Source organism: Lissotriton helveticus, chromosome 6, assembly GCF_964261635.1.
Source record: "Lissotriton helveticus chromosome 6, aLisHel1.1, whole genome shotgun sequence".
Taxonomy (NCBI): Eukaryota; Metazoa; Chordata; class Amphibia; order Caudata; family Salamandridae; genus Lissotriton; species Lissotriton helveticus.
Genome location: NC_136067.1, coordinates 2107127128 through 2107146148, shown reverse-complemented (window position 1 = coordinate 2107146148; position 19021 = coordinate 2107127128). Strand labels below are relative to the sequence as shown.

Below are 19021 nucleotides of genomic sequence, written 5' to 3'. Positions count from 1 at the left end.
CTTAGTTTAATAATGTGGCGGGGTTAGAACTCTAATAGGAGTCTTCTTTTTGTTCTTAGTACCTCCACTACTTACAAGCTTGGACTAAGTTTCCCGGTAAGCACGTGTGGATATTTTTGCTAAATTGGCTTATTTTATTGAAATAATCGTCATATGAGAGACTTAAATGTTTTTTCTCTCTATCTGAATTAGACATAATCAAATTTGAATGCCCGTCTAAATGGTGAAATGCGCGCATTGACAAGACGCTAACATCGCTATCTAAAGTGTCGGGCTGCTTTGAGGTAATGCATTCACCGGCTCGTGACTCGCTCATTGGATTAAATGTACTAAGCCTATATTTAATATTATATATCCTATCTTTTTAGATCGGATACGCTGTTAAAAATTAAAGTACACCGATAGACGGACATTTTTGATCGTGGACTACGATTTATATATGCACACGATTGTGGTCTAGCTGTGGTAGCATAGATAAGTAAGTTCCCATGCCTGCATCTAAACATTAGATTTTTTCGAGAAAACCTTAGGGATGGCGCCCTAAATATCTTGATATGTTTACATCTAGGACTCTGAAATCCCCTACAGATTTGAAGCCCGTCAATTTGAATTAACTTCGTTATCCTGAATTCACTTAAGGTAAATCGCGGAGTGTAACATCTAGCTGCAGTGGTTCTCTAAAGCGTCCACGAAATGACATAAATTGTTTTGAGCTAATATATTATGCTTTAGTTTTCTGAACGAATTAGATTGTTAAACTGCTTTTCAATGGCTAATCAATGGATTTAGTATATGTAAATAGTGATGTGCAGCTTGAATAGGTAATGGCACAACATAGAGGCTGCAATGGTCTTACGTAGATCTAGATGGCCAGCACAACTGTAAACAACTATGTGGATTTAAGTTGATGATGACTGGACTATTGTCACTCTTTTCGTTAATATTTCATGGCGGTCAGTATTTTATGTTATGTTAATAATGTTTTTTGTGTCTTGTTTTCAACTGTACATATTGTGTTGGTGTCAAGGTGTTATGGATAAAAGTAATTGATCTATGAACTGTGTGTAACTGAAAACATTTCTGTTTCAGGATACACCCTGTTATTATACAGTTTTTAATTGACTACAGTCCTGAAGATGGTCTCGATAAGCATCCTCTAAAGAGACCGAAACGTCGACCTCCACCTCTTCCTTTTGTATCATTTATTGTACTTTGTGGATAGGTGTTCGTAGGCCCTGTTGTGTTGTATATTTACTTATCATTTATATACCTACAGACCTATGATTGTTTTTACTGTATATATTGATTGAATTATTTTTTGATAAAATCGTCTTTTCTATACACCTTGTTTGTGGTTGTGTTCTATGTAATTGTGTTTTGTAATTGTTACATGTTGCTATATGAGTTTTTGATTGATAGTAAAAGATTGAATTCACATAGGGATTATTAATTCATCCCTCCAAGTTGATTTAAATATTTCAAGCGTGTCTAAAACAAATTCCCTTGAAGGCACTCTCACCCTTTTATCTATATAGGGATGCACCCTGAGGATGGGAATATAGGTCTCTGAAAATATGGTTCTGAAAATACATTAAAAACTAGACAGCACTAATTATGTCTTGATTGTTTGTCATCCCTGTATGTACTGAACTAGATGTTATCATGGTTGCCGGTATGTACTGTGTTTGATACCCTGACAATGCTGAGTCTCTTTCAAATGAGGGGGTCTGGTCCTTTCTCTCTTTCTTTTTATATCATTTTTCTCATGTCCCACTCTTCCATCCCTTGATTGTTACTTTCCTCCCGATTGCCTCTTTTGAACCCCTGGTAATTAAACAGTATGTAACAATAATCCTGCACACTCATACAAGATAATACATCATGTGGATGAGTTTCAAAGCAAATGAAACGGATCCAGCGTTGAGGTCTTTGATCTGTTTAATCGGTCATCAAACACAATACACACAGCCAGCCGACACGTGTTTCATCAGAGAAATTATTCCCCGACTCTTCAGGGCTCTATGGCTGTATCCAAAATCAATAATATCCCACAGCCGGTGATAATTCCAACCCGGAGGGGTATTCTAGGTCTCAGCAGAATGCTTAAATTGAAGCAAATGCTTCCTGTTCAGTCCTGGTAATGCCCGAGTACGTGCTGTCCAATCCCTTAGTTACGAATCAAGGCTTGCATCATGGCGTCTTCACTACAATCCGGGAATTTACGTGTTTTTCGCATTATCGATCTTACTAATTCCCGCTTTTTACCCGCACTTGCGTCAATCCTAATAGTACATTTGATTAGCTTGTTTTTTCACTTTTTTGTATACCTCCATTCTGCTGAGATGACCGATTAAACAGATCAATGACCTCAATGCTGGATCCGTTCCATTTGCTTTGAAACTCATCCACATGATGTATTAACTTGTATGAGTGCGCAGGATTATTGTTATATGTTATTGCGTTTGGTTTTCCATCACAGAGTGAAGGGTTTTAGGGTCTCCCCTCCCTAGCAGCACCATACCAAATTCTTTTTTCACTTATGAAGTAACGTAGATACTGCTTGAGAGACAAATCTTCCTGTCTACGAAAACCCTGTTTGATTTACCAACTAAACAGTATGGTTCTAGACTGTACAAAATATATATTGGTCCGTACTGCTAATATATACCGTTCGCAAAGCTTTGCTTACGATTGGAGGAGTGGCATTGGGACTGGCGATGAACTCTTTAAGATTACAGGCCGTTCCATTGACTGCTGCTTCGAGATGGGCACATTCGCCAAGCTTTGGTTACGATTGGAGGAGTGACATTGGGACTGGCTATGAATTCTTTAAGATTACAGGCCGTTACAGTTGACTGTTGCTTAAAGATGGGCACATTCGCCAAGCTTTGCTTACGATTGGAGGAGTGACATTGGGACTGGCTATGAATTCTTTAAGATTACAGGCCGTTACAGTTGACTGTTGCTTAAAGATGGGCACGTTTAAACATGCCATTTGATGTAAGGCGTTGTTTCATACATAACGGACGATTTGCTTTTCTTTTTTGTAAATTATGACACATGGCCATGCTCCAATCATTACGGCGATTTGTTTTCTTTCCTTCTATGAGTATGCTCATGATAAGATGGCCGCCACATAGTTGCTTGGACAGCTCTACCACAGCTGCCTGGTCCATTATAAATAAGCAAGTATCTAATGCGTTTTATGACATATGGCCCTCTCCTCTCCAAACCATCGGCTATTTTAGCATTTACATCGCGCATGTATTTGAAATAGGGGTAAGGGGGTTTGAATGCACAGGGTGTGGGACTCTATATGAGGTAGCCCGAGAGTGGGGAGAAATGGGTGCAAGCACGGGGGGACTGTCATCACAAGCAGTACCTGTGTTGACAGGACGTTGAGAACTTGCAGTGGAAGCTATGCCCGCCGGCTTCTGTACTTATTTTCCTCTTTACTTCATTTATAGGACGCTGGTCTCTTGCGCATTCTGTATAATACTTACTTGATGAGACACATTTTGGGACGCCGTTTCATGTTGGCATGGCCTTGGGTACGATGTTTGATGTGAGTATGAGAGCTTTGTACTGGGGCACGTTGGTAGATCTAAACTTAAGGTATTAATCTTAGGCAATAAAGGGCTAGATAAATGATTGATGGATAATTAAAGTGTCAATAAAAGTGTGTTCATTTTTCCTTGCTAAGTTGTAAAATGAGCACTACTGCAATACACATAGGAAATAAATAGCATTTAACAGCAATATGAAAATGCATGAGGCTACAACAATTGTAAAAGAAACTTACCTTAGATACCAGTGAAAACGGTGGTGAAGTAGGAGCAGCAAAAGAGGGACCTGGACAACGGTGTTCAAGCCAGAAACGGAAGTGGAAAACAGTACGTTTACACCTCATTTCCTTCTAATTCACCAACTCAAGGTAGGAGGTATCCCTGTCACAGTTGCCTCGATGGACAGGCACATCTTGATTAGCTCAGAAGCAATCCTTGCTGGACTTCCTCCGCTGACAGCCGCTTTTGACTATGATTCCGTCTATGCAGGCGAAAATTCCTGGTGGAGTCGGTGGGACTCGGACGGTCTTTAGTATATAGACCTGCCAAAATCTCAATACAGCGGGCAGACCGCCAAGTAGGTGGGCGGGCAATCTGACATCAGGACCATTGTTCCCAAGATCTAAATCAGGCATTTAATAGGAGTGCACAGTGTGTTCTATATGAATCTAGGACCCTAGTGTAATATTCCCGATTCATGCCCATATATAGGTATAAATCACCCTATCCTTATATAGGCATAGAAATCATAACCATATTTAGACTTAGCCTATGCAGTCCAAATACGGCATGGCTACTTCCACTAGTTCCGAGAATCCACAACGATTTCTTGGAAAAACCCGCCTTCAGCAGTCAGGGACTTCCCCTTGCTTGAATATTGATTTATCCAAGAACTCAAGGAGTTTTCAAAGAACTGAGTCTTTGATGACGTTATAATGTCCAACCTTAAGCCAATCTCTGCACCTTTAAGGTATAAATATGCCCAAACTTGCCCAGGCAAACACACAGTGGTTTGGAGCAGTTCGACTATCTACTTGCCCGACATAGCTCGCTGAAGCAAGTGCCGAAGGAAGCCGACCCTCCAGCAGATGCACTGAGAGAGACGCTGTCTTTTCTCCTGCCGAGAAATCCAGCTCCACTGTTTCCAGGCTACCCTTGGGAAACAAAGTTGTCATGTTTATGCGGTTATCAGAAACTAATCCCTTCTTGTCTATTGGAGAAAGTTTCTAGTGATCTCTGAGCTAGCTGGCACTCACAATTAAGTCTAGTATATTCGATAGAGACCTAGTAGACCTCAGTCCTACGTCAAATCTATAGGATATACTATTCCAATGCGCAGAGCCTGTTGGGAATATAGGAACTACACTACAAGTGGCTCCCTTTGAATGGTTCTAGCCATGCCCAGGTAACCCAATCTAGATACATAGGTTTACCCTTGGCAGGAATATATGCAGAGGCAGTGTAAAGCTCTGCTTAAAAATCTCTAAATTCCTGTAGAATTTCAATGGAGTGGGAGCTATACGCACCATACCGGGTTTCTATCGCAAACATGTCTGAAGCCACCCATGCTGGGCGAATGACATCGGGCAGTGTACAGCATAGGTATTCCCGCCCCCACATTGTCGCACCAGCGGGAAGTAGTATGCTTATCTAGAAATTTACCTTCACAATCCACCTTGCCCCAGAAATCCAGCCTTTTTAGATTTAATATAGCTTGGGTCATCGAAGTTTCGCCCATATGTATTATTCAATGTGATGTGTGTCGAACCTGACAACCCCTGCACATCCATGCACCGGCCCTCTCTATCACAGAACATGTCTAGAGGCCTGAACTGTAAGCCTCGTTTAACCAAGATGGCCACTCCCCTAGAAAAGGAGGAATAGGAAGAGTAACAGAGGTAGGAGCTCCAGCGTTTGGCATAAGAACTCCCACAGAAGCAGCATATGTCTTCTGAATTAACCCATCATCCACTTTAAGCCTATTCAGGTATGTGGTTACCTGTCGGGCTTTGTGGTGGTCATTCACCCCTCTCACATTCCAGGCAAGCAAAGCAGCCTAATCTTACATCCAGGGCTTGCCCCAGTCATATGTGTTGTGTCTGCAGTTTCAACTCTCTCTTTCCTCTAAGCTTATCTGTCAGATCATAAGTATTTCTGACATCAAACCTCAGTGCCACCTGTTTTCTAGTAATAGTCGCCCAAACAACTCTTGCAGCAAACCCCTACCTACATTGCCTTATTAACCTTAGAAGAGCATTACGGTCTAGCCTGCAGGTGGCTAAACTGGCATCAATCACATTGATGACCAGACTAAAGTGATGCTCCGTAGTGTTAGATATACCAGTAGTGTTCGAAGCCTGTCCTTCTTGCATATCGATGAGAGATGTAACTTATCTTGAGTCTGTGGGTGGTTATTCGAGGATTAGTAGCTGGTGAATTGTGTCCAGGGGAGGCCTTTTCTAGCTCACACACGGAGTGCCTCCCTCTTTTACAATCTTTAAAGCATGAGAGCAAGCCTTGTTCACTGTGGAATTAACAACAGTTCGCCTTTCATACACGAGTGAAGAGAAGCCTCCAGTTTTTAATAGTCTCTATCCAAGTATCGATGTCTTCAGGATGGTGCAACAACGACCTATTAATTGCCCCCTTCTGTCCATTCAAGGACTGAGGATTTTTCTTCATATTTTTCCCACTAAATGAGCCCATTCACTTCAGTAATATATTTTTTTTTATCATTGTTATTATTGTTATTAGGTGGGAGCCCAGTCGGAGTCCAGGTTGGACGGGAGTGTGATACAACGCTTTTGCATTTGTCATGACGTTTTTTTATAGTCGCCCTGGAACAGGAAAAGGGCTTTGTCCAGCTGCTTCATGACCATTAGTCGGCTTTGTTAAAAGGACACATCACTGGATATCTATCCCGTCATCATTACCAGCAGTGACACTCTAGTCCACCTCAATCTAAGTACACGGGCATACAGTTCATAAAATTGATACAATATCTCTGTTGTGTTGGGTTGATGGTTTAAAAGTTGTATTACCCGTATGCATGTAACAGCACAATTTTTTCCCATGTACAGTGTTCTTATGATTTTCGGTCATGTTTGTGCTTTATAAGACCTTCTAAATAAAAAATAAACAAATAATTATCGAAAAGATCGTGATTGAATATAATGTCTGCCACATCAACATCATTGAAAATACCAAGGGGGGGAGGGGATACTAGAGCATGTACTAGTATCTGGTTTCTTACTACATTGGAAGAAACTACGTGGGTCCATCGACCAGGAACTCACATTTATAAGACTAAGGGGTAGGGTGAATAAAATTGATACTTGCATAGCGCACTACTCACCCGCAAGGGTCTCAAGGCGCTTGTACGAATACCGCTGTGGAACCCATCCTGGCTTTCCCTGTGAGGTGTCTACTCCTGGGCACCCCCAAGGTGGAGGCCAGGCATCCTTAGCGTTGTGGGGGCCGTTGTGGAGATTAAGCAAGCTATTGCCCAGAGTTGCAGAGTGGGACTCCATGATTGGAATAGGCACCGAGGCAAGAATTATCAGGTCCGTGGAATTTTTGAGCCCAAGACCCGCCGAGGCAGGGAATTGAACCCTGGTCCCGGGCTAGACCTCTGCATCAGGGTCTGCCGCTCTAACCATTGAGCCACACTTTTCCACACTACACATTGCTGACATTTTTAGTCCCTCTCCATGACCTCTTAACATAGATTCTCCATTTGAGTCTCCTCATTAACCCCCTCCCATTTTCCCCCCCAATGGTGGCCACAGAGTTTATCCTTTTGGAAGATGGTTCGCGGAGAGATAAGACCTTTGCTTTGTCTTGCCCTATTTAGTCAAACAGATTTATTTGTTTTCTTTCTATTGCACGGGCATAGCCTGAATGGACAATAGAGCACTTTAGAAAAGTAAATAACTATATACACTGTACGGTATAAGAACGTTTACTGTGTTCAAACATCTAGGATTGCAGTTGGCAATTTCAGCAGATGTTCATTTTATTGCAGATCAGCATGTTAAGAAGATAAACTGTACAGAAGTAGAAATAATACAATTGTTTCCTCCATGTGAGATATAAGATTGTAATCAATGCCCTAAGTAGAGACCTCTTATTCACAGGTTGTCCAGCAGACTGTCCTGCAATGTCTGTACATGTGGTAGCAGCTCCTGACAGCATGAAACCATAAACCTGATGCACATATACTTCGGGGGTTGCAAACCACTAAGACCAGTGGCATCTGACTTCCAACTGACCGCAAAACTCCACTTGTCCTCCCCCAACTAGTAGTGTTATAGATAGAAACAAAATATCAACGATAAACAGCAGGAACATAAGATCCTATGTAAAAAACTCGGAATTTTATAATCACCAATGCCAACAAATGTCTCAAAAACTGTGGACACGAACTCTAGAAGGTCTTACAGAACAAATCCCACATAACTGAATAAATAAGCAGAGCCAGGTTTTATTACGAGCCAGTCAAAATAGTCATTATTCCACAGTAGGCTGGGAACAGGGAAAGAAATCTAGCTGTTGCTTTCTGTAATATTTGTATTCTGTCAGAGTTTGATGCTCTCTGGAGTTTGTGCATTGTCACCTCTGTGGGAATGGGTTTGTTGGGACCTTTTCTGGACTAATCCTTTAGCACCTACAATGACTAACTATTTCTGTTCCTTTGTTCCACATTTTGTTCATGTATTCCATGACCCGATATCTGTGTACAAGCATGTGTGGATTATCTGACGTAGCAACCGACGACTTTTTCTAAATCAAGACTTCAATATCAGTATATCTTAAACCAGGGTGGCCTTTTCGATAACTCAACTTAGAGCGTTTGGTAGGAAATGCTTTTACACATTTATAATATTCAAATGGCTTCTCCCCAGAATATAATTTCTGATCAAGCATTAACTATTCCTTTGTAATGAATGTCTTGTTACACTGAAGACAGATGTTTTTTCCCTGGAATGCACATTAGGTTCCTCCTCTGAAAAAACCCTTTGCATGAAAAAGTTGTTTCTGCCAATACAGACTATCTGATCAGCACCTCGTCACATATATTGCTTCAGTTATTCCTAGTCTGGATTTTCAGATGTTGCATTAACAGTCCCTTTGTAATGATGGCTCTGTCACATTCAGTACATTCCTGTGCAGGCCTAAAAAAATCATACAAATTTTACTAGACCTGAAGGTTTGTTGACTTAAATAATCTACTCAACCTAATTGCAATGCTCTTGATACACAAAGTGGTTTCAAATGTGATCCTGGGCAAATATTTTAATTCACTGAGCCTCCATTTTATTCATTGCTAAATGTGAGAGCTCCTTCGAAAACGCGAGTTCAGCGTGCATACTACACAAACAACTATTTTTATTGATTTATTAGGCTACACTTTTTCTTCAATATATAATGAAAATCTAGCCACAACAGGATACAACAGACCCCTGACTTGCCTCTCTGTTCATTAACAGCATTATCACCCGAGCGGGGCCAGGAATGTTTCTCACATCATATTTAAAAACTATTACTTTTAATAAATAAATAACTAAAGCATGAAGTGCTAGCACACTATCATTTGTAATCAGCAGATTCTCCATGGAATTGGTATAAAAGTTCCCTCGAAATTAAGTTTCTGCAAATATTTATCAATTGTACATCACCAAGTAAAGTGTTCTGATTATTTTGCTCCAATTTAACTCTTTGTTTGCATCACACTTCTGAATTTAAAAAAAATGTTCTTTTGAAGTTCCTGATATATTTTTGAATATTTGTCTTATTCATTTGCTAGCTATTTAAATTTTGTGATAGAAAAAAAAACTGACATCCTATAGCCTTTTCTTTCACAATGTGTTAAGATAAGGGATTTAAAGGCATCTTTACTGCTCATTCACTTTCTGAACATCTGTTTCTTTCCAGCTTAAGTTCATTCACCAGAACAAGACTAGTATGTAGTAAAAATAGCCCGACCTGATAAAATCTGACTCTTCATAGCGAGTGGGCGAGTGGATTTTAGAGCCCTGCTATGGTGTTGCTCCCAGCGTGGATTTGTTGATGGTTCTTTGTGTTGATGCTGCTTGCCTGGAGGTGTTTTGGCGCCTTGTCGCTCGTCGCTGGGCTCGGAGCCGCAGTGCTTGGTCCTTGGTGCGGCTGAATTCGGTTGACACAGCTGACACAGCAGGAACGCGGTCGGAGCGGCCGGAGCTGCAAGCCTAGTTTCTGCGCGCGACTCTGCTTGGGTGCGGCAGGGGCCGGGGGGCCGCCCTCCAGCGGGGCCAGAGCCGTGGGCCTTGTATCAGCACGGCTGAAGCCGCAAACTTTGCTTGAACGCGGCCGCGAGCCGCCCTCCAACACGGCCGGAGCCGCAAATCTTGCCTCAGCGTGGCTGGAGCCGTGATTTTGCTTGGACACGGCGGGAGCACTGGAGCCCTCCAGTGTGGCTGTCCCAAACAGCAATGAGGGACTGTATTCACCCAGTCCACGTTTTGCAGAGTACCAAGACAGAGTTTGAGACCGAGACCACACGTGTGGCTTGTGGCTTTCCGGTCTCTGGTTCTCCGTTTTCCGTTGCCGGTTGCCAGGCTGGGCTGGGTGAGAGTCGCCCCCCATTCACGGAGCCCGAAGACGCAGAGCCCGGTGGTGAGCGTTGACGGGCAGGCGGCGTGGCGTGCAGCTTACGGAGGGCCTGCAACAGCAACAGTGAAAAGGAAAAGGAAACGGTGAGCAGAGACTGCGGCCATAGCCAAGGAGCCGCTGAATCGCCGTGGAGCTTCCGTGGAGCCTCCGGGGGGGACTGGACAGGCGACTGGAGACTGAAGTGTGGCTTTGGAGCTGCTGGGACAGTGGCCAGGTGAACTGTGACAGTGAGCATCACGGGGGGAGAGTGGGGGGAGAGTGTTATTTCTTTTGAGCCCCTGAGCCCCGAGCAGTGGGTCTGAGTTAAGGAGTAGAGGAGAACAGAGAATAGAGGGGGTGTGTATAGCCGGAGAACTGGTTGGAGAGGCTAATAGCCAACTGAATGGTCTGTGCAGAGCAACAAGTGGAATCACCCCAAAAACTCTAAATATCCTCTACTAGGAGATCCTGGAGGGATTGAGAGCGGGGAAGCCAAAAGCCAAAAATCACAGTTAACGATCCAGGTACAAAAATAGGAAAAGGGATCAGCAGTACCCAATATCTCGGAATAGAGGGGGAACTATGCGATCAGGTAAAGAGAGGATGTCCGGACCAATTACAAGACGTGCAAAGAAAATACAAATGCCGAAAGCGGTAAAAAAGGTAAAAGCTAACGCCGTAGGAGTAAATCAGTCACTAATATCACCGATTGCAATAATGTTTGAGAAATCGGGAAAAGTGCCAGATAAATTTCACTTCATGAAAGATCCAACCGGAGTTTTAATGACAATGCAAATAGATGCAGAAAAAATTAAATTACAAACACCAATCAAACCTATTAGTAGTGAAAAACCAAGTAACCAAGTCATACAATCCATTCAACAGGAAGAAGAGTGCAACTCACAAATTAAGATTGATGAAGTAAAGGATAACGAATTCCAACTTACAGATCAGGATGTACTAAGCGCAACTTCACCTTCACCTTTCAATGCAAATCAACAGGATAATCCAAAGGAAATGGATGTAACAGGTGTATTACATGATGATATAAATCACTACACAAGTTATACCGATGTTAATCAGAGCGGTATTAATGAAGGAAAACTGCCACCTAGGCCAATGGTACCTATAGAAGTAAACGTAGAAATCATGAAAAGACATCAGACAAGCACGGAGGAAAGAATGCCTAGTCAATTGATTAATCAAAACTGCAATTTAGGGAGTATCATTCATGAAAATGATGATCTTAATGGAACAAAGCAGTACAAACTAAACTGGGGGGATGTCTCAGGAAATAAAATAAAGGGAGGTACCAACTCAAAAATAAATAACATGGCCATGAATGAATATTCAACTTCATTAACCATTGAAGATCAAAATGGAGAGCCAACACAAGTTAATCGAACAGGAATAAAAGAACAAGACAAGTGGGACGATTTGGGATATTTTCTACCAAACCTCTACTCTGACGTTAGAAGCACTAGCATACCAATCTAATAAAATGGATATTTAAATAGATCTACTTATAGTGATGGCAAATGCAGTCGCGGGGATCGATAAAAAACTTGCCCAACTTAATGGCCTGATAGTTAGAGCTCAAAGTGACAGTGAAAAAATGGACACAGACTGCATTTGTACACCTATTATAGACAAGCTATCAACAATACCAGAGGTATTGTACACAATAATTGAAGATACTAAAAAGACCCTTCAAAGGGAAGGAGAAAAAGATAATGAAAAAATGAAAGAAAAAACTAATTGCAATATGAAGACCGAGAAGGAATATACCACCTGCGTTGAAAGTATTGATGGACCAGAACAAACAACAGCAAGAAAGTTGCAGATAATCTCAAAACACAAGACGAAAGAATAACATCAATAGACTTCGAAACAATGGATCAGGCATGTGGTGAAATAACCAGTATAGAAATCAAAGACCAGATACCCACGGTTTTACCATGTCAAAACGTCATAGGAAAAAATTACGTAAAGCAAGAAAAAAGGCTAAACATCTTAATTGCGCAGTAATACAACCGGATGAAGTGTTGTTAACATCTATGGACACTCAAGGATATGAATCACGGAATGAACTACCAAGGGAAGAAAAAAAGAGCTCACCAATAACAAAGAGTATGAACAATAAATATTTTTCCATATTTGAAAAAGAATTATCTACTGAACAAATGAGTGCACAAAAGAATACAGCTAATATGACAGCCAAAGTGAGCCAGTTGGGGAAGGAAAATAAAAAAATAGAGGAAGGTAATAACCTGAGAAAAATAAAATCATCTGATAATGGGCTCAATATAGAGCAGGTGCCGGTGCTCATAAAAAGTAAACAGCTAGAAGAGTCAGCAAAACAAAGGATTACAGCAAGCCCACTTGAACCTAAAGACAACTTACTAGAAATAGAGGCGGAAGAACGAGATACCTGCCTGACCATCTATAGATCTCAGGTATGGAATGATAGCTCACCATTAAAAGCAAAACTATAAAAACAAGTCAACAACAAATTCAACATGTTGATGGAAAACTAGAAACACACAAGAGATATAATACAAATGTAGAGGACGGAAGAAATACATTAAACAAAAGCAGACCTAAAAACAAAATTGCCGGACTGGGATCAACTTGTTATCGAAAATCGTGATGGGGTAAAGCAGATTACCTTTAAGGCAAAACAAAATATGGAAACAGATAGATACGATGACCATCTATCTAATGAGAAGGTCCAACTTATTTTTAAACCAGAATTTGACTCGAGAGGCAAACAAGACATATTAAATAGAGGGAACATTCATCGACTATTTAAATCAATCCCGTCTCTAGCTAAAATCACGAGTGGAGATATCGACTCCATCTAATTTATGATTAATAAGGATGGTCTCCAGGCACCAACATTAATTACACTAAACTCAAAATTAATAGCAGAATAAGTTATGAATGAAATGAAAATATTTAATGCCTGGGGCATAGTTATTAGTAAGCCAGCACCAAAGGTCTACCCAACACCACTCATTAGTAAGGTAGATCAGGCACAGAAGGTAAAGTGTAACATGCTAAATTGTACCGTACTAAAAAATGCCCGGGGTGGATCTACCTATAATGTAGAAGCAACATCACCGTAAAGGAAAATGGAAAAAAATTCAGGAATAAATGAAAAATGGATTGCTCTGGCATTACATAGCAATAAGGATCTATGACGGAACATAATCACTGTCCCGACAAAGAACGGAAAAGATCTTGGAAAAATTATGATTTGTTCATGGAACATAAATGGAGTAGGAAGTAAGATCTATAATACTCACATAAATTCTATTCCACACCCATGCCAGATCATCCTATTACAGGAAACATGGGAAACCAATCCATTAATACTACAGGGCTACAAAAGTTACTTTGAATACGCAAATAAAATTCATAAATATGGCCGACCAAGTGGGGAGCTAGCAATATTTATCTCTAGTGACCTTCTGGCTGAACACAAGCAATTGGACTCAATTAGCCCTGACATTCTAATAGTCAAGCTGAAATACAAAACAAGTAATCAGAAAACAAAGACCTTAACTTTGATTAATGTATATATACATCCAACAAGAAGTAGTAGAAAATCATCATGTGTAACACTTAATAACTTGTTGCTAGAACAAATGTTGGATGACCCAGTAGCAGACTACATGATGATGGGGGACTTTAACCTGAATTTATTAGCACCTTTTATCAGAGACGATATTACCCAATCACAAGATCATCAATGGGCAATTCCCCATCAGGATTTAGGAATGGAAACAAACTCCTCACAAAACAAAATCGGAACACAATTTGTCAAGGATATAGAAGCGATGGGTTTACGAATCCTTAATGGGAGATTTAAATCAGATACTCCTCCAGCATATACGTATCACTCGCACAATGCAAAGACAAGGATTGACTACACAATGGGATTACTTAACATCTTTCGTAATATCTCCTCATACCAACTGGAGAAGGTTTCAGACCGCGACCATTGCCAACAGATAATTATTACAAACATCAGGAGTAATACATACCAGCTATACCAAACTGTGTGAGGTCAGATTGGAACAATAAATTATAAGAAACTTATTTGGAGTGTCCTGAACAAGGACGAGATGAATGATCTAGTGCAGAAACTTATAGAGATTTGCTTTAATGATAGAACGTCAGAGTCGCCGATTGAACAGTGGGTACATTTCACACGGAAGCTGGTCAAGCCTCAAGCTCGCACACAAATACATAAGAGGAACCAAACTAAGCAAGGAGTCCAAATGAAGCCATATATAAATCTTCCATTTACAAGAACTAAATTGAAAAGAACTCGTAATAAGTTAAGAAGACAAATTAGAAAATTTACGGATAATGACGAAATACTGAGTACATTAAAAACTATAAATCAAAACTTGAAGAAACTAATATGGAATGGAAAAAATCAAGCTAAACAAGTGTTCTGGTCAAAACTATTTTTTGCAAGCTATCAAGCAAACTCAAGAGAATTCTGGAAAATTATAAATAGCCTAGTGCGACCAAATAAATTGGTGGTATCATCGACATTAACGGAGCAAGAATGGGTTAGTTTCCTTGATAAACATCTAAATCTAAAATAAAAAATAAAAACAAAGGACGAAACACAGCCTATAAATAGACCAGAGTATGAGATTGAAGATCAAATTGATATATCAAAAACTCAACTAATGAAATTAATCAAGAAACAAAAAGACGGGGCACCAGGACCAAATGGAATTCCGTTTGCTCTCTATAAAGAAAATCCGGATCTATGGTCAGGATATCTTGTAAAAGTATTTAAAGAAATAGTACAGACAGGCGTTATTCCTGAATCATGGCGAGGATCCTTAATCTCGCCAATCTTTAAAAAAGGAGACTGGGCGCTCCCTGAAAATTATAGGCTTATCACCCTACAAGATACAGATGCTAAATTGTTTGCAGGGATTTTACTTACCAAATCTAAATGAATGGGCAATAGAAAATAAGGTATTGCCTCCGAACCAGACTGGCTTTATTAGAGGCCTCGGAACTACAACAAACATTCTAGCATTATCTCTATTAATCGACAAATCAATCAGAGCCAAACAGCCGTTGTATTTATGTTTTGTAGATTTTAAATCTGCCTTTGATTGCGTCCAAAGAAACCTCCTATAGAAGAAGCTGCAGCAAAAAAATATTCCACCACAATTAATAAAACTGATTCAACTTCTCTACAGTAAAACTTGGGTCAGAGCAAGGATGGGGGATGGCCAAACATTAACACAAGAAATCCCAAATGTAGGTCTTAAGCAGGGATGTGTATTGGCCCCCTACTTTTTAACTTGTTTCTAGCAGATCTGACAGTGCTCCAGGATGAAACAAACCCACACCTGCCGAAACTAGCCTGCAAATAAATTTCTAATCTATTATATGCAGATGATGCCATCCTTCTAAGCCAAACTAAAGTTGGATTACAGCGTCTAATTAATTGAATATCCATATACGCAAAGGAAAACAGAATGGTGATAAATGAAACTAAAATCATGGTGGTCCCTAACAATTTAAATTTAAGACACAAAAGCAAATGGTATATGAATAACACCCAACTTGAGTAAGTTGAAGTATATAGGTATTTGGGTGTATTATTCGACGAAAAGGGAAATTATCATCCACAAAAAATGGACATACAAAGGAAGGCAAATGCTTTGACAGCAGCATTCAGCATCCTGCAGAAATCACTTGGTAATCTCACATATCGTCCCCTTTTAAAGATTATAGCGGCAAAACTTCTTCCGACCCTTACATACGGTAGTGAGGCATTAATTGGGAAAGATTCGGTAATAATAAATAATGCTCTATCCAAAACATTTAAATCTCTTTTTTATCTTCCAAACAATGCCTCGCCTGCACAAATTAGACTAGAATTTGGGCTAAATAACCAGTACTATGCAAGAATGGGCCAATTTATCAAAACATGGAATCGGAAAAAAACGACTAGGAGAATCAGTTGTCACAGTTACTATGGCAAGAAATAAATAACAATGCAAAGTCACCAGCCTGGAATTATCTTAAAAAAGCGCTAGAAGAGTTTGCGGTAATGCCAATTTGGAACAACACAATAGGCAAAGCATCATTCAAAAAGATAATTAACCAAACAACAAACCAACTGTCGCTTGTAAATGACAAAGAAATGCTGGCAATAAGAAAACATGCATGGCCAATAATAAATGGATATACAAAAAAGAAGGTACAAGAGTATCTGGAAATACCTTGGTCAGAAACAAATAAGCAAGTTCTTGTTAAAGCAAGATTTGGCATACTCCCGGGCCTTAGTCATCTTCCCCCGTGGAAAAAAATGGAGACATGTACAGTTTGTAGATTGTGTAAAAATGGAGAGGAGAATATTGTCCACCTGCTATGTATCTGACCTGGGCTTCAGATTGAAAGAAAAACTTTAGTGAAACCATCTTTTAATATACGAGGAATAAGGACATGAAGGCACGCACTGATAAGGTGTCTGCACTCCAACGATATAAGTATGAACTCTGCCTTCGTAAATTTTTTACTGAGAGTTAAGGCAAAATTGGGAGACGAAGTCCAAATTTGAGGCTTAGTAAGTTGTAATGTTTTTTTATGTAATTGTTTTTAATGTTTTTTAAGATTATAGTATATGTTTTGTATCGGTAATATTGTAAGATTTTAAGTAATCAAACAATAAAGAATAAAAATAAGTGTTGGTCTTCTTTCTGCACAACCATATCAAATTCCATACATTGATATGGTTGCTTTGTCACATTCAGTACATTCATAGGGTTTCGCCCCGGTGTGGAATTTCTGATGTTGCATTAGATTTGACTTTTTAATAAATGTCTTGTCACATTGCGTGCAGTTGAATGTTCTCTTTCCAGGGTGGACTATTTGATGTCGCTTCAGCTCTTTATTTATTCTAAATACTGAATCACGTCCTGTACATTGATATGGTCTCTCTCGAGTGTGGATTTTCTGATGTTTCCTTAAATCTCCATTTTTTATAAATGCCTTGTCACATTCTGTACATTCATATGGTTTCTCCCCAGTGTGTATCATTTGATGCCGCCATAGATTAGTCTTCCATTTGAACACTTCACTACATTCTGTACATTCATATGGTCTCTCCCGAGTGTGAATTTTTTGATGTTGTTTTAGATGTCCATTTGTTATAAATGCTTTGTCACATGTTGTACATGGATATGGTTTCTCCCCTGTGTGGATTTTCTGATGTTGTTTTAGCACTTCATTTGTTATAAATGCTTTGTCACATTCTGTACATTGATATGGTTTCTCCCCAGTGTGGATTTTCTGATGTTGCTTCAGGGCCCCCTTTGTTATATATACGTTGTCACACTCTGTACATTGATGTGGTTTCTCCCCAGTATGGATTTTCTGATGTTTCCTTAAATCTCAATTTGTTATAAATGCCTTGTCACGTTCTGTACATTCATATGGTTTCTCACCAGTGTGGATCATTTGATGCCGCCATAGATTTGGCTTCCATGTGAACACTTTATTACATTCTGTACATTGATATGGTCTCCCCCCAGTGTGGATTTTCTGATGTTGTTTTAGCTTTCCATTTGTTATAAATGCTTTGTCACATGTTGTACATTTATATGGTTTCTCCCCTGTGTGGATTTTCTGATGTTGTTTTAGCACTCCGTTTGATATAAATGCTTTGTCACATTCTGTACATTTATATGGTTTCTCCCCAGTGTGGATTTTCTGATGTCTCTTCAGCAATCCATTTGTTATAAATGCTTTGTCGCACTCTGTACATTGATATGGTCTCTCCCCGGTGTGGATTTTCTGATGACGTTTTAGATCTCTATTTCCTACAAATGCTTTGACGCACTCTGTACATTGATACAGTTTCTCCCCAGTGTGGAATTTCTGATGACGTTTTAGGTCTCCATTTTTCATAAATGCTTTGTCACACACTGTACATTTATATGGTTTCTCCCCAGTGTGGATTTTCTGATGTTGCTTTAGCTCTCTATTGGTTATAAATGCTTTGTCACATTCTGTACATTCATACGGTTTCTCACCAGTGTGGATCATTTGATGCTGCTTTAGAGTTTCCTTCCTTTGGAAAACTGTTTTACATTCTGTACATTGATATGGTTTCTCTCCAGTGTAGATTCTCCAATGTTGCTTTAGCTCTCCATTTGTTATAAATGCTTTGTCACGTTCAGTGCATTTATATTTTTTCTCCCCAGTGTGCACTTTGTGATGTTTCATTAGGTCTTCTTTGGTAATAAATGCCTTATTACATTCTGTACATTTATAGGTTTTTTCCTCTACGTGGACACTCGGATGCTGCATTAGGGCTTTCATTGCAAGGGACACTTTTCCACAGTCAGTCCATCAATATGGTTTTTCTCCAGCATGAAGTTTCTTATGTCTCACTTGCTCTTTCTCTCTCTGTCTAATAAATGTGTTGCCACATTCTAGATATTCATACGGTTCCTCTTCTGAGTGTTATTTCTGATACCAGGTTAGCTCTTCCTTCGTAATGAGCAGCTCAGTCTTGTTTTAGTATGTCAGTGTGTTATGTCTGCTGTGCATATCAGCTAATGCCTAACATCCAAGTACAGACCTCACTGGGCAGTTTGGGTTTTCTGCTGTAGAAAAAGACTTTGACGAGGCAGCCTTCAAGGGAAGATATTTCAAGGTATGCTGTTTTTAAATCACTTCCTACACGAGTGAGGTTTAATGCCTTTACCGTTTGTGTTTATTAAGGCATTTATTTCATCTGTTAAATTAAGAAAAAGAAACACTGAATAAGCAGA

General features: G+C 39.9%; 1 pseudogene; it reads right to left on the bottom strand.

The window, feature by feature from the left end:
• Positions 1–16955: 16955 nt before the first annotated feature.
• LOC144763064 (uncharacterized) lies at positions 16956–18554 on the bottom strand (annotated as a pseudogene).
• Between the last annotated feature and the right edge of the window lie 467 nt (positions 18555–19021).